Source organism: Cupressus sempervirens, chromosome 7, assembly GCF_028749045.1.
Source record: "Cupressus sempervirens isolate cs-2001-9-10 chromosome 7, ASM2874904v1, whole genome shotgun sequence".
Lineage (NCBI taxonomy): Eukaryota > Viridiplantae > Streptophyta > Pinopsida > Cupressales > Cupressaceae > Cupressus > Cupressus sempervirens.
The window spans coordinates 899,218,737-899,232,655 of record NC_143124.1 but is presented as its reverse complement, the minus strand read 5'-3'; the positions used below and the strand labels follow the sequence as shown (position 1 = coordinate 899,232,655).

At 32.5% G+C, this 13,919-nt stretch overlaps 1 long non-coding RNA gene across 1 annotated transcript; it reads left to right on the top strand.

Annotated features, from left to right (window-relative positions):
- Positions 1-9,910: 9,910 nt before the first annotated feature.
- Positions 9,911-13,643, top strand: LOC149550395 (uncharacterized). The gene is made up of 2 exons (XR_016354516.1): positions 9,911-10,172; positions 13,402-13,643. It is a non-coding gene; the product is annotated as an uncharacterized LOC149550395 (long non-coding RNA).
- Positions 13,644-13,919: the final 276 nt, after the last annotated feature.

The following is a 13,919-nucleotide window of genomic DNA, read 5'->3' as shown; positions in this document are numbered from 1 at the left end:
TTCTAAGAAAGTGTGCATGAGATTTTAAAAGGTTATTAAATTAATTTAAAGTAAAGTGTAAAGTTAAATAAAGTAATTTAATAATTCACTTAAAGTGCATGAAGGAATAATAAAAGAATATTTTATTTTAAAAAGGAAATTAATTGTGCATGAATGAATTAATTAAATAAGAGAGAATTAAATATTGGAGATAAAAGTTAAAGTTTAAATTTAGAACGTGATTATATTTATTTAATTTAATAATAATATATTTAGAGTGCATTTTTAAATAAATGCTAAATATTATTGTTATTTAAGTTAATAAATATTTTATCAATTAAGTTTCTAAAATGAAATTAAAAGTGAAAAGATATTTAATTATCATAAAGATTATAGTTCGCATGATTTATGCATGAGTTGAAAATAAAAGAAATTAATTGAAAAGATTAAACATGTGAAATTAATAAAGATATTTAATCGCATTAAGTGCGCATGAGATTTATAAGTTATAAATTGATTAAAATAGAAGTTGAGTGGAAATTAAATAAAGAGATTTAATAATCCATTTAACGTGCATGAAAATATGAAAGATAAGATAAATAAAGGTTGATTTTAGAGTTAACAAGATTGATCAAGAGACCTCTCGGGTAAACGCACAATTAGTGCCCCGATTGTAGGAAGAGAACTCCTTATCAATTTGAGGGTTCATTTTTCAAGGAGGATTTTTGGGAGACAAGTTTGAGAACACACAGGTTTTGGAGAGCAATTCAGAGGGTTTGGGAAAAGAAGGAATTTTTCGTAGCTTGAAGGATATTGTTGCAGTAGAAATCTTTGTCCAGCTGTTAGAGTTTTAGCATCAGAACGAGGTAGGGTTTTGAAATCCTGTGAATGCAATTTTAATTGGAAATATCTGTTTGCTTCGTGATTGTTGGGTGATTGAAATTATGTTTATCATCTCGATTGTTTCAAGATCTAATTGATTGAAATTAGTCTTTTATTATCCATATTTATGAAGAAAAACGTAGAGAAAATTAATTTAAATCATGTAGGGTTTGAAAGAAAGGTAAATTCTAATTTAGAAAGAAAAAAATTTGATCTTTGCCCATAGCTGTCCTATCAGAATAAGATGGCAATTGTTTATAAAAAAAAATTGAAGTAAAATAACAATGATTTATTTGTTAAATATTAATTGTGATGAGTATTTTTATTAATTATAGAATTAATATAAAATAAATTAATATTAAAAAAAAAAGAAAAAAAAAGAAAAAGAAAAATGTTTTACAAATATTATAATATTGAAATTTATAATTAAATAAAAAAAAAATATGTATATAGGGGTCGGGTGGGGAAAACCCCACACCCTCCCCTCTATAAGATTACCGCCGCAGCAACCCTGCTGCTGACGCAGCAAGTACGGCTACTGATGCAGCGTACCCTGCTGCGGCAGCAGCAGAATCGCTGCAACGACCTCCCTTAAAAGGGATGGCAATGCGATTTAAATCGCATTTTAAAAAGTTTTAAAATTATTAAATTTTAATAATAGTTTGTTTTTAATGATTTATATTAGTTAGTATTAATATATATTATTTAAATAAATATTAAATGATATTTAATGTGTATTAAATATTAATTAGGTTTTAATTTATAAAATATTAATGAGTTACAAATTATATTAATATAAATTATGTTTAAATAAATTATTTGAATTAATTGATTAAAATTATGATAATGATTAATTTAAGTCAATTAAATTGTTATCATAGTAATTTATCATCATGAATTGATTTTTTAAAAAATATTAATTAATTTAATTAAATAGAATTTAATTAGAATTAATTAATAACGAAAGTTGTTTAATTGGGTTATCATAACACTAATTTTTAAAAAAATAACAAGCATTATTTTTAATCATTTAAATATAGAAATGGGTTAGTTAAAAAGGAATGATTGCGAAAACTTATTACCTCGAACATGTGTTTAACTGAATATGAAACCTTATGTTCAACTTAACTAGGTGAGTTCAATTAAACCAAACATGAAACTTACTCTTGGTATCTGTATTGTTTTACTTGTACTTCCTATGCTTTGAGATTTTGGCGTTGATTAGATGTCGACCAGTCTAGGGAGTACACCAGAGGTTTTGTGAGATTTATTTTATACTATTGATGTGATTGGATGTCATGATGTGTTTTGACATTCATATTGGAGATTATATTTATGAGTTTTATTTGTGGAGCTTTTATGTGTACTCGAATAGGAGAACCATCTTGTTATCAGGTTGCCTGTTAAGGAACCGAGTTTGATCTTTATGAGTGTTGTGGTATGGGACACAACTATGTTTTTATGTGCTTAGGAGAGGTTGTCTAGGTACGTGACTTGGGAGTGGCTTGCAATAGGGGTCCGGGACCCAAAGTGTTCAGTACCAGGGTAACCTAATGCAAGTTATGTAATAGGTGATAATCTAGTAACTAAAATTTATGGGGGGAAAAACACACTAAAAAGATAAGTTAGAGATATTTGATCTACCCATGCCTTTAGTGCTTGTATAGACTAAGGATGGGAATGAGATGAGTGCCTCGTCTTCTTGAGAGGGCTTTCTAGTTTCCATATGTGTGATGTTGAGGGTCCAGGGTTCATAGTAACCAGTCCAGGGTAACTCAACGCTTGAGGGTCCGAGGTCTCTTAAGAGATCAGTCCAGGGTAACTCAAGCAACCATGTGATGACACTCCCTAGTATGTAGCCCGAGTCTCCTCTGTAGATTTTGTGTGTACCTCTGGTGGTGTACTTATTGTTGGTGGTGTATCTATTTTCGGATGTGTTTATTATAGTTACTTACTTTCATTGAGGATGATTGGTGATTCATGGATGTTGTACTTTTGACATGTGGCTTTTGACTTGAGATGATTATCTTTCGTTGACTTTATCTTATGATCTTGGTATTTGGTTTATACTTGGTTTGTGTATGATGTTTGGTTATGTGGTGTTGGTATTGGATTGAGCGTTCTTACTTTTGGATTATTTTATCTTCTTGAGTAGCATGTGTTACCTTTGAGGTAGTTTTGGCTATTAGGGGTACCTTGCCTAGGAATGTTTTATGTTTGATAGCCGTTTGTGGATCGTTCATTATCTTCCCTGCACGGTGGGAGTGGAAGCCTGACTAGGTAACCATGCGGTCGGGAGGTAGTGCCTTCTTACCATTTGGATCCCCCTTCACATTGCTAGCTGTTGGATGTTCATTGCAGAAGATGTACCTTTATCATTCTTATTTCTTATCTCAGAGACTTCTTTTCAGATGATGTATTTATGTTATCATGTATTCTGATGTATTGTATCTATTCTCACATACCCTGCGACATGTGCAGTGGATGTTATTAATTGGATGTACTTTCCTTTTATTGTTTATACTTATGCATTTGCTTATGCGATTATGTATCTGTTATTCTTTATGATCATGAGACATTGTACTTGGAACTTAAACTAATTAATTTAAAAATTATTAAATGTGACTCAACGTAAATGAACCTTTGAGGAATTGAAACTATATCTGTAATTACAAATGTGTATTTGTTGTGTATGTTCATATTGCTTCCGCATTAATGTTATCTTGATGTTGTTTAAACTTCAAAAAAAAAATAGTTCAGTAAACATTGTAACATGTTAGGTTTAATTCTCTTGGGTTCCCGAGCGGGGCGTTACAAGAAGCTAGAATATTGGATCACTAAACCTCTTTCCCTCGTAGGGAAGTTTCAAATTTCCTCTAAAGTGCTTGCTACCACCCATGTGTACTATTCTTCTTGTTGGGCTCCTTCCAACACTTCTTATCTTAAGATAGAGCATCTCCTCTAGAACTTCCTCTTGGTTGTTGATGATATGCATCATGTCTTTCATAGAGTTGCCTGGGATTATTACTACTTACTCAAAGCCTTAGGGGGGCTTGGGTTGCTTTCCACTAAAAAATACGGGATTGCCCTCTGTGCCAAGTGGGTCATTTGGGCTCTTACTAGAGATGAGGCCTAGAAAATTCTTTTGAGGCACTAAATTTCTTCAGGCTTCCTAGTTAACTAGCCTGCTTGGAAGGGGATTGCTTTTCAAACCCTTCTTAAACTTGTTTAGATTCAGGGTAGTGACTCCTAAACCTATTTAGATTCAGGGTACTTTTGTTGTTAAGAATATTTGGAAAGCCTAAGAAGCCCTCAAACCATGGCTTCGTTGGGCTGGTAATGGGTTCAGAGATGGGCTCCTAATGAACCAACAAAACCTTTGGTGGTCTCCTTTGTTTTCCACTCAAGGTGTTACTTTAGCTAAGATTTAGGGAGCTAGCATGTTGTGTTTATTCCACAGGGTTATTAAAACTCCCAAGGACTTATTTTCTAGAGTTAGTATGAGCCTTCGCTCTTGGGAGGATCTGTAGGTTCAATTCAAGCTCATATATGTAGATCGATAGACAATTGATCTTCTAATTTCTGTGGTGCCTCCCAACCTATTACACAAGATTGGTATTTAATCATCTCACCCTTGGTGGAAGGATTGGAAGTAGTATCCTACCACTCCTATGGCTAACTAGGTGCCCCATCTTGTGATGGTTGATACCCTTAATCAGTGTTGGCATTTGTGTTCTTCTCATAAGACTTAGAGTCTTAGATTTACTACTGTTTGGAATGCCATTATGGAGCCAAAGATTTCTTACTTTTCCTGGTGTCTCCTCTTCCAAGGCTTTCCTTTGGGACCTCGACATTGACATTTGGGAGTTCCAGATCCTAGATACCTCTTTTATGGCTAGCCTGAAAGCCTCTTGTACATTTTTTGGTTGTGTAGGTGAGCCCAAAGATATTGGCTCTGGATTCATGAATTTTTCAAGCCTTTCCACCCAAAGGAGTTCACCTAGCATATGGTGGTGCTGTGAGATTTTTCCAAACTTCCTTTTAGATATGCCTAAATTTGGCATGCTTTCATAATGGAAATTTTGTTTACTATCTGGAAGGACCGAAATGTAGTTTTATTCTCTCATAGCTTTCTTGATATTCATGTTACTATGTACTCTAAAACACATATTTGTAATAATGTCATGTTGTAGATTCAAGTATAGACTTACAAAGTCACATTGGAGGTGACTCACCTGTAGGCACTACTTGCTCATTGGGGAAATGAACCATGTGCTATTGTCCATGTGCCTCCAGATGCAATTTATGGTGACCACACTCCTCCTTGTACTATGCAAAAAGTTATACAATTAGTCACATTACATGACCCATCATAATGATGAGAGATCTCTCACATGTGTTACCAGAGACCAAAATGTTTCTCTCACCTCCATCCTTTGTGCTAAAACATCCTTCCATGCCTTCCCTTAAAGGCTCTAGTTGTACATTAATCGCTATGTTTTCCTTTAAAGCCTCTATATCAAAGGGATATTTCCTCTCATTCCCAACCCCTTCCTTCTCCTTCAAGATTTTTAGGGGTTCCTAAAAAGGAATTTCTATAATACATGATCAAAGTTTAAGGTCACTACCCTAACTTCAAGAGACTTTGAGGAATCTACATTCAAAGAAGTGACATAGTCTGAGGTCTTGCATCCAACAACAAAAATACCTTTATCTTTATTGCATAAAAAGGTCAACATCTTGACTTTCTCCCTCCAAAATTTCATTGTATTCTATGGAGCTTTAGTAGGGAAAAATTTGGCCTAATAACCTACTTTTTAAAATAAAAAAGCATGCAAAAGGAAGAGTTTTAAAATCTATGGGTTGTGACCATGCAAAAACTTTGAACTAGTCTTAATAAATGATAGAAAATTATGATCTTGATGAATATTGTTACAAATCCTTGTAAACACCAATAATTTCTAAAGGCTATCATTTCATCGATAGAAATCAGATACCAAAAATATCTTGCTATCCCTTTGCAACTTTCTTTATTCCAATATTTTAAAGGGATCTCAAGTAATGGAACCCCATAAAAGATGGAATTAAAGGAAGAATTTGTGAGATAAAGAATAATTTCCCATCTCTTAAGAGCCAACGACACCTAGAAGAATCAATAAGATGTGGACCTTCTTCCCATCTCTTAAGAGACAACGATGTGTTTTTAATTACCTAAGGTACTTTGAATAGGATTTATTTTGAATTGTCATCATAGGTAAAATAAATAAGAAGAAACCTTTGAGCATCACTAGGATATCTCATTGGCCCTTGTTTTCCCATTTCCTTTGGATGCAGGAACAAACCACCTCTATGTTTGGGTGTAGTAGCCTCATAAATTTTCCAACCAGAAACTGAACCATAAGAGAGACTCTCTTATCAATATTAGAGTTTAGGATATAGATAGCAAAATTACCACTGCTAGATCAAAAATACTAACAATATGTGCCAAAAAAAATTTAGGGTTAGGTTTAAGCCCAAACAAAACTACCAAAAATTTCTTTCTTTTTGAAATAGTCTCTAATAAGAACATCAAACCTTGAGAAAATTGCTCTCCTTGTTAGGAACCCCAATTTAGGCATCAAATCTCACCACACATTCCACATTAACCTAGCAATAATCAAAATTCCCTCCTCATCATTATAATTGATCAAACCAATCAAATCTATGACTCATGAAACCCACATCAAGCACTATCATGATCCATCATTTATCTTATATAGGATGAATCCTTCCTAAACATGACATAGATCATTATCAACCAATACAAAACACACAACTCTATTAAGAGATCTACATGGTTGAACATGACTTAGTTGGTTAGTGATTTGTATTTTATTTAATTTATCTCTTATCTTTGGTCATGTATTTTCTATATTTCTCAAGGTTTTCTTTAATTAAAGATGTGATAATGGGGTGTAGTCACTCAATTGCTATTTGTGGGTTATTCTTTAGCAACATGATGAATCATCTTAGAACATAATTATGTAATATCATCAAAGATGTATGAGTCTAATGTGAACAAGGACATTCCTTACAATCTGATGCATCTTTTATTCTTGCAAATGCATTGTGATTTGTCCTTGTTTTATCATACTTAAATGCTTGCATTCACTTTCTTTAATAAGCTCAATGATGATAACTTAATTGAAACTATAACTAGAACAATTTTGAACTTCTGTGAACATGCATATTGAATTTTTTAACTATAATTTATCTACAATTATGTATGGATAAAATTTACTTTTGAAACTAAAAAGCATCCTAAAATAGGGGTGACCAAGAACAAAATGTTGATAAACAATCAACAGTAAGAAATAGAAAATATCTAGCCTACTCCCTTTCTTAATTTCAAAAAACCTCTAACTAGAGTATCCCAAAATCTAAAACTAAAACTAACTACAGCCATAACCATAATATATACCAAGCCAATAATAAAGTAGAGTCCAAAGAAGCACCATAAATAGAGCCCCCTTGGGTCTAGTGTTGAATCTAAGCTAAAAACATAACCAAAAAAATACATGTTAAAACAATAGAGATCTATCTCTCTTTGTTCTTATCCTTCCCCTCCAATTTTTCCAATAGCAGTTGTAGCTAGTCATCTATCAAAAACTTGTATAAGGAACTAGCGGTGAAGGGTAGAAGTCATAGAATGTATAACCCAAACTACAAACTTGGTCACATCATCGAACCTCTGTTTCACACTCTCCTATCTCTCCTCCAAAAATTTTATGCTCTTCTTCAGGGTGGTATACTCCTCCTTTTGGGTCTGAATTTTGTCATTGGAGTTTCTTGGGGGTCATTTTCTAAGATCTGTTTTCCTTTCCCTTGATGGCAAAGGACCTAGATGTTTGAAATTTATTATTAATTAGTATATTAAATTTTTACAAAAAAAAAATCTATAAAAGATGTGGAGAGAAATTATTCTCAATGTTTTGGTTTCATTGAAGTCATATTGAGGCAACTCTTATTTAAAACATGGTTAGGGAGTTCCATCTACTACAAGCCATAGATATTGTCAAAAACACATTGATGGTATCATGGATTATAAAATAGAATAAATTAATTTAATTAATTAAATACAAAAAATATAGTTTTTAATTAATCAAACTTGTGTCCCACTACCCATTGACGCCAAATTCATCTCCAAACTATGAGACCCTAATATTCTACATTTCTCCCATCCCTCTAGAGTAGTAACTCCAATAATTTAAATTTGCTCTCTTACCTCACCAATCATAACAGTTTTAACATTATACTTCAAAGGTGGTGCATCTTGAGAAGAGAACATTGAAGGTCCATGCATCGATTCCTTAGCAACAACATGAGAAAAGATCCTTTACTTTTCATTCTTTTTTTCAACCATATAACGTTGTTGTAAAACACTCTTCCACTAAGAATACTTCTTTAACATACCATCTTTGCTACATTGTGCTGCCATATGACTAGATTGAAAGAACCTTCTTCATCTAAGGGAAAACCCTTCATAGAAAAGGGGTTGAATGCAACAACCTTTCTAGGATTTAATAGATATTTTAGTAGAAAATCCATTAGAAATGTCAATTTCTACTGAAATATGGCCAAATGTTGAATGAAGGAGATTAGACAATCCTCCAATCACCATAAGAAAATCTCCTATCAAGTTTCCAACTAACTCTTAAAGAGAATCAACCCATACTTGTAAGAGAAAATTGGGAAGTCTTATGAAAAGTGGGAACTTAAATGCAAGGGGAAAAAATAGGATGTTGTAGCTTTAGTGCAACTTCTCGTCCCATCTCCAAAAAATGACTACATGGAACCTTTTTCTTATCATAAATACTTTCAAAAACAACATTAAAATAACCTTTTTCCATAGGGTAAATTTGAATACAACCATCCAGAATAGATTCCTAGTTATCAGAAATCCAAGCATGTGAGTCATGTAAGCTTGGCCACAATTCACTGAAGCATCCAATCACCTCCCAACTCTAAAAAATTGAGAAATTATGAGCAATATCCTCCTTAGCCTCTATATTCAATTGTATAGCAACTAAGCTAGATAATGGATTGAAGAAACCCCAAAGCATGCCTCCTCCCCCATTGTCCCTCTAGAATCCCCTGAAAGCTAGGGTACCACATGCATGCCTTTAGGAGATATGCTTCTCCATCTTTACTACAACCTTTGATCCCCTACTTGTTCAAGCTCAACCCAAGCTCGCCTTGGCACATAGAAGGGCCAAATTTGATCCTAACACGAGGATGAGGAGCTAAAACCCTAGTCCCCGCACCACGAGCTTTAAAACAAATCTACAACTCCTTCAACAATTATTGGTTTATTTTTCATTAGCTATGTGAATATTGATAATAACTTTAAATTTTAAATTTAATAAATTACATGGAATAAGAAATTAAAATTAAAAATTATATTAAGAAAAAGTTAGATAAATAAATAAAGTATGATAAAATAATATAGCTCTCAATGTTTCAATTGACCTTTATGAACATTTCATTAAATGTATATATATGTGTCTGTGTGTGTGTTTTAAAAACAATAAAAATAAGAAAATAAAGAATAAATAATTTATTTTTAATAGTAAAATATATATATATATATAGTATGTTCATACACTAAAAAAAATTTAGACATTTTTATAAATGTTAAAATTTTAAAAATAAAATTAAAAATGATAGAAAAGAAAACAATTAATGAAAAAAACTTATATTCCTTCAGTTACAGCAATGGGGCAAATCGACTGAGATGGCCCTACCATGTTCTGTAAAGTTGTGTATTATTAAAGTCACTGTCAAAAAAGAAAAAGAAAAAGATTACAAGTATGAGATTCCTTCCGAACAAGTTGCAGCATCTTCACTCAGCTTATAAATTTACATTTTGCCCTCCTCTATATACTCTCATTTTTATTGCACTTCAGTCTGTTTTAGTTGTTCATAACTGAGTACAAATCAGCTTCAGTTTCTCATAAATGTATTTGGGTATGTTTATATAGTTACAGTAGCCCATAATTGTATCTGACAGTCCTTCAATTTCTTATTTATGGTTAAAAGGGTCAAATAAAATATGGCGTCTGCTTTGGTTAATGTTGTATTTGAAAAACTTAGAAAAAAGGGTTCACTTGTCTTCAACTTCAAAAAGGACTTTGAATGGCAGAGCAAGAAGCTCACAAATATAAGAGGTGCAGATGCAGAAGCTCAAAGTGCACACAATGAGTCCATGAAAAGAGTGGCTGTTGAAAACATTGGCAGGAGAATGGCATTCCAAGTTGTAGCATATAAAAGAGGTACTGCTTTAGAAATTTGAAACTTTTACAGTTTATGATAATAAGTGTTAATAACTTTTGGATATAACTTTGTTAGTAATATTTTATCATAAATTTTCAGATCATATTCTATGATCTATCATTAGAATGACAAAATTCATCTTCTACCAATAATCTAATTATACAGATTCTTAAGTTGAATTATGATTCTCTCCGTTGTGTTGCATTTCTTTCTTTCTTTCTCAAAGAAGAGGAAATACGTTTCGATTATCTCATAAATTTGTGGGCAGTAGAAGAATATATTGCTCAAAGAGAGAACCAGCTAGATATTGGATGAAGCTATATATATCTTCTCTACAATCTATTTTTGCTTGAGAGGCTATGGAAACATTATTACCATGAAAATTATGGTGTCAACCTAAGTAGAAGTTACAGATTGCTTGGTTTGACCATTAGTCTATCAAAAGAAAGTAAATGTGCTTTTATTGGAGAGGAAGCTTTGAAGAGAGAGGTCTTGACTAAAACATTTGGCTAATTGGATTTGTGAATTGAATTATCTAGTTCATCTGGATATTATTGTTGTAGAGGGATTCATGTACCCAAGGGAATATCATAAGGTGTTATCTTGAAATCAAATTCCTTTCTTCTTTTGGTGTAGTGAATTTGGAGGGGGAACACTTATTTCCTTGTCATACACCCTTGCAATTGACTTCATACCCATAAGCATATTCTTGTGTACTCAATTTTATAGATAAAATGGAGATGGTTGGTCTGTGCCGAGAATCAATTAATTTGCACATTGGAAAGAAATCATAATGCACACAACACTGAAATCAACTCTTTTTATAACTCTTTCTTAATAAACAAAATCATAACTCTGCAGCTTTCCAAAAACCTATGCTCTTTATCACATGTCCTTAGGACCTAACCTTAACAATATGAACCAAAACTTGCTTCCTCTGTCATCAATATAACAATGACTACATGCAAAAGTTATTGCATTTGAAGAAAGGAAGATGAAATGAAAAAGGTCATCAATAGGAGGGGATTTATTATTGTGGAAGGGTTGTTTTAGTGGTGTTGAGGATCTGGTCCTCCAGGAATTTGTCTCTTGCATTGAAATGTTGGCTTCATCTTTCTCACCCTCAACGGTCCGGACTGCCCATTTACATTTCCTTGTATTTGCTCATGAGTCATCTGATTTAAAATTTACAGAGGAAACCCCAATTAATCTTGTTTGTGATGTGGAAAAAACATAAATTCAACTGTGATTCAAGCAAACCTTTGACAAAGTTTGGTGACTTGTGGAGTGTACAACAGTATTGCCTTCGTTGTGCACCTGATCTGCCTTCTGATATTCCATGCTCAATCTGCCCCCTGCATTGAAATATTGGAGAAGATTAAAAAAATGTTTTTTCATTTGTTAATGTAATAGAAATCAGTTATGGAAAAAAATGGTTGCTTTCAAGATCATTATTTTAACATATGCGAATTCATATTTAGAGATTAGAGCTAATCAACCATAGCCTTCTAGATGACAACTAACGAAGTGGAAGTGAAATAGTTTTTCAATGGTGAGTTTTAATTTTTGTTTTGGTGGGTAAGTAATACATTTTTGCATTTCTGTAGTTTACTGAATCAATTTAAATGTCACAATCTAAGTGCATTGTTTAATATGGTCATGTTAGGCTCATGAGGTTGTGTTTAAATGACACAATACAAGGTTTTCATGATGGAGATTTATGTTTGAATGCTTTAAAGTGACAGTTAGATTGTTTCTATGTTGATTTGAGTTGATTAAATGATTTATGTAACTTTGAAATTTCTAGTATTTGAGCATCTTAATTGTGTGCCTATCAAAATCTTACATGAAAATGTCAAATCACTTCCAATTATTTACAGTAGCTTAGTTGGAAAATTGTATGCTTATAACTAAAGTTTCAAGTCCACACCAAGATGTCCAAAACAGTCCAAATAAAAAGTGAGACAAATGGTCGTGCAAAAATGGTACCCATTAGATGTGGGATCACATTTTGGTTGATTTTCACAACTAAGAGTATATTTCATTCAATTATTAGTATCATCATTATCATAACAATTTTAAAGTCAGAACTATTGATACAATATTTTGAAAAAATTGAACATCAAATCAATAAATATGAATACTAAATCAATAAATTTAGATATCGAATCAACAGTTCAAATATAGATCATTGCCCCCACTATAACCTCTAATATCTTTAAAAAAACTAAAAGTCTTAAAACTCAGTCCCTACTGACTCGAACACCTTAAAACTAATTCAAATTCTAATCCAAGCAAAATATGTATCAAAAGAAGCAAAGGAGGAGTTGTGCTTACTTTTTCTTGCTGAATTTCCACATCCACGAGAGAATGTAGGGTGAAGTAATGAGGCAGTAATAAGCAAGAGCATTGTCACAACTACAAAGCGTCTATAACTATATAAACTTAAAGCCATTGATCTTGCTCTACTTTTTCTCTGACAACAATCAGAAAAAGCTCCAAAACTTTCTCTGACAACAATCAGAAAAAACTTCCAAACTCTTGAGGATCTGGCGATTTGATTGTCTGCTGGGTACATTTCATTGAGAAGTTACACAACTTATATAGCTGGTAAAACCTCAACTTCCCACAATAGACAATTTGAATTTTGAATGAAAAAAGAAACCAATTTAATAAAAATCCAGAAAATGCTTGATGATGTGGAAACCTCAAAGCTCTTAACTGCCACCAACCGTTATTATAGTTGGATAATCCTTTATTATATTTTATTTAATTCATCCCCACACGTATTAAAATAACACAATGCATGCTTGCTAGGCTTTTTTTTTCTGAATTTTAAGCAATGAGAAAAATCTAATACTTTAAGCTGTCACCAACTTGTTTTAGTGGCGGCTTATACTGATAACAACCTCGCAGGGAAATAAATCACTTTTGTTTGTCAGCAAATACTTGTGGCTCCAATTTGTTTTACTAGATGATAAAAAACTGACAGTTTTTTGTTGTCTTCCTCTGGTGCCTTGATTAAATTGTTGAATACAAAGAAAGAGAACAAAATGTTTACCATTATCAGTACATGCAGACTCAATTTATTCATGGTGGCGTTTGTGCTGTCACATTGTACTGAGTCGGCGGCTCAATAAATCCATTTTCTCTGTCTTTGCAATGGAGTTTTTAATAGTTTTGAATAATATATCAGCAAGCTTTCACATAGATTTTGTATATATACAGGAGTTGGCAGACCAGACAACCTTTTGTTGGTCGACGGTGTTGGGACATTGTAAAATGGTATGATGAGGTTTTAGTGATAAAATATTTCTTATACTTGGCCTCACATTTGGAGAGCGTTGGGCCGTGGAAAAAACAATCACTACGACAAAACAAAATTTCTCATGATTATGTTCATCGAATGAATGTTATAAATTGTAATTTGATTTTGGTAATCTCAAACATTTTGAAGCTTATATGTATGAGAGGATCTCTTTTCAATGTGATGGCTGTTTGTTTTTTTAGGTTAAAAGTGTTAAATAATCAACGTTAGCTTATTTTTTCCAAGCTAAATTTTTATCTTAGTGTGTGATGTTCAATGGCTGAAAATATTTTCAACAAACTTGTCATCAAAATTACTATTCAAAAGATTTAATCTTCAAGACATTGATCTTATGTTCAAATATGTCTTTAATTAACAAAATCTATATAAAAGATGTTTGAGATATCATTTCCAAGGTGTCTATTTCTGTTAGGAACCT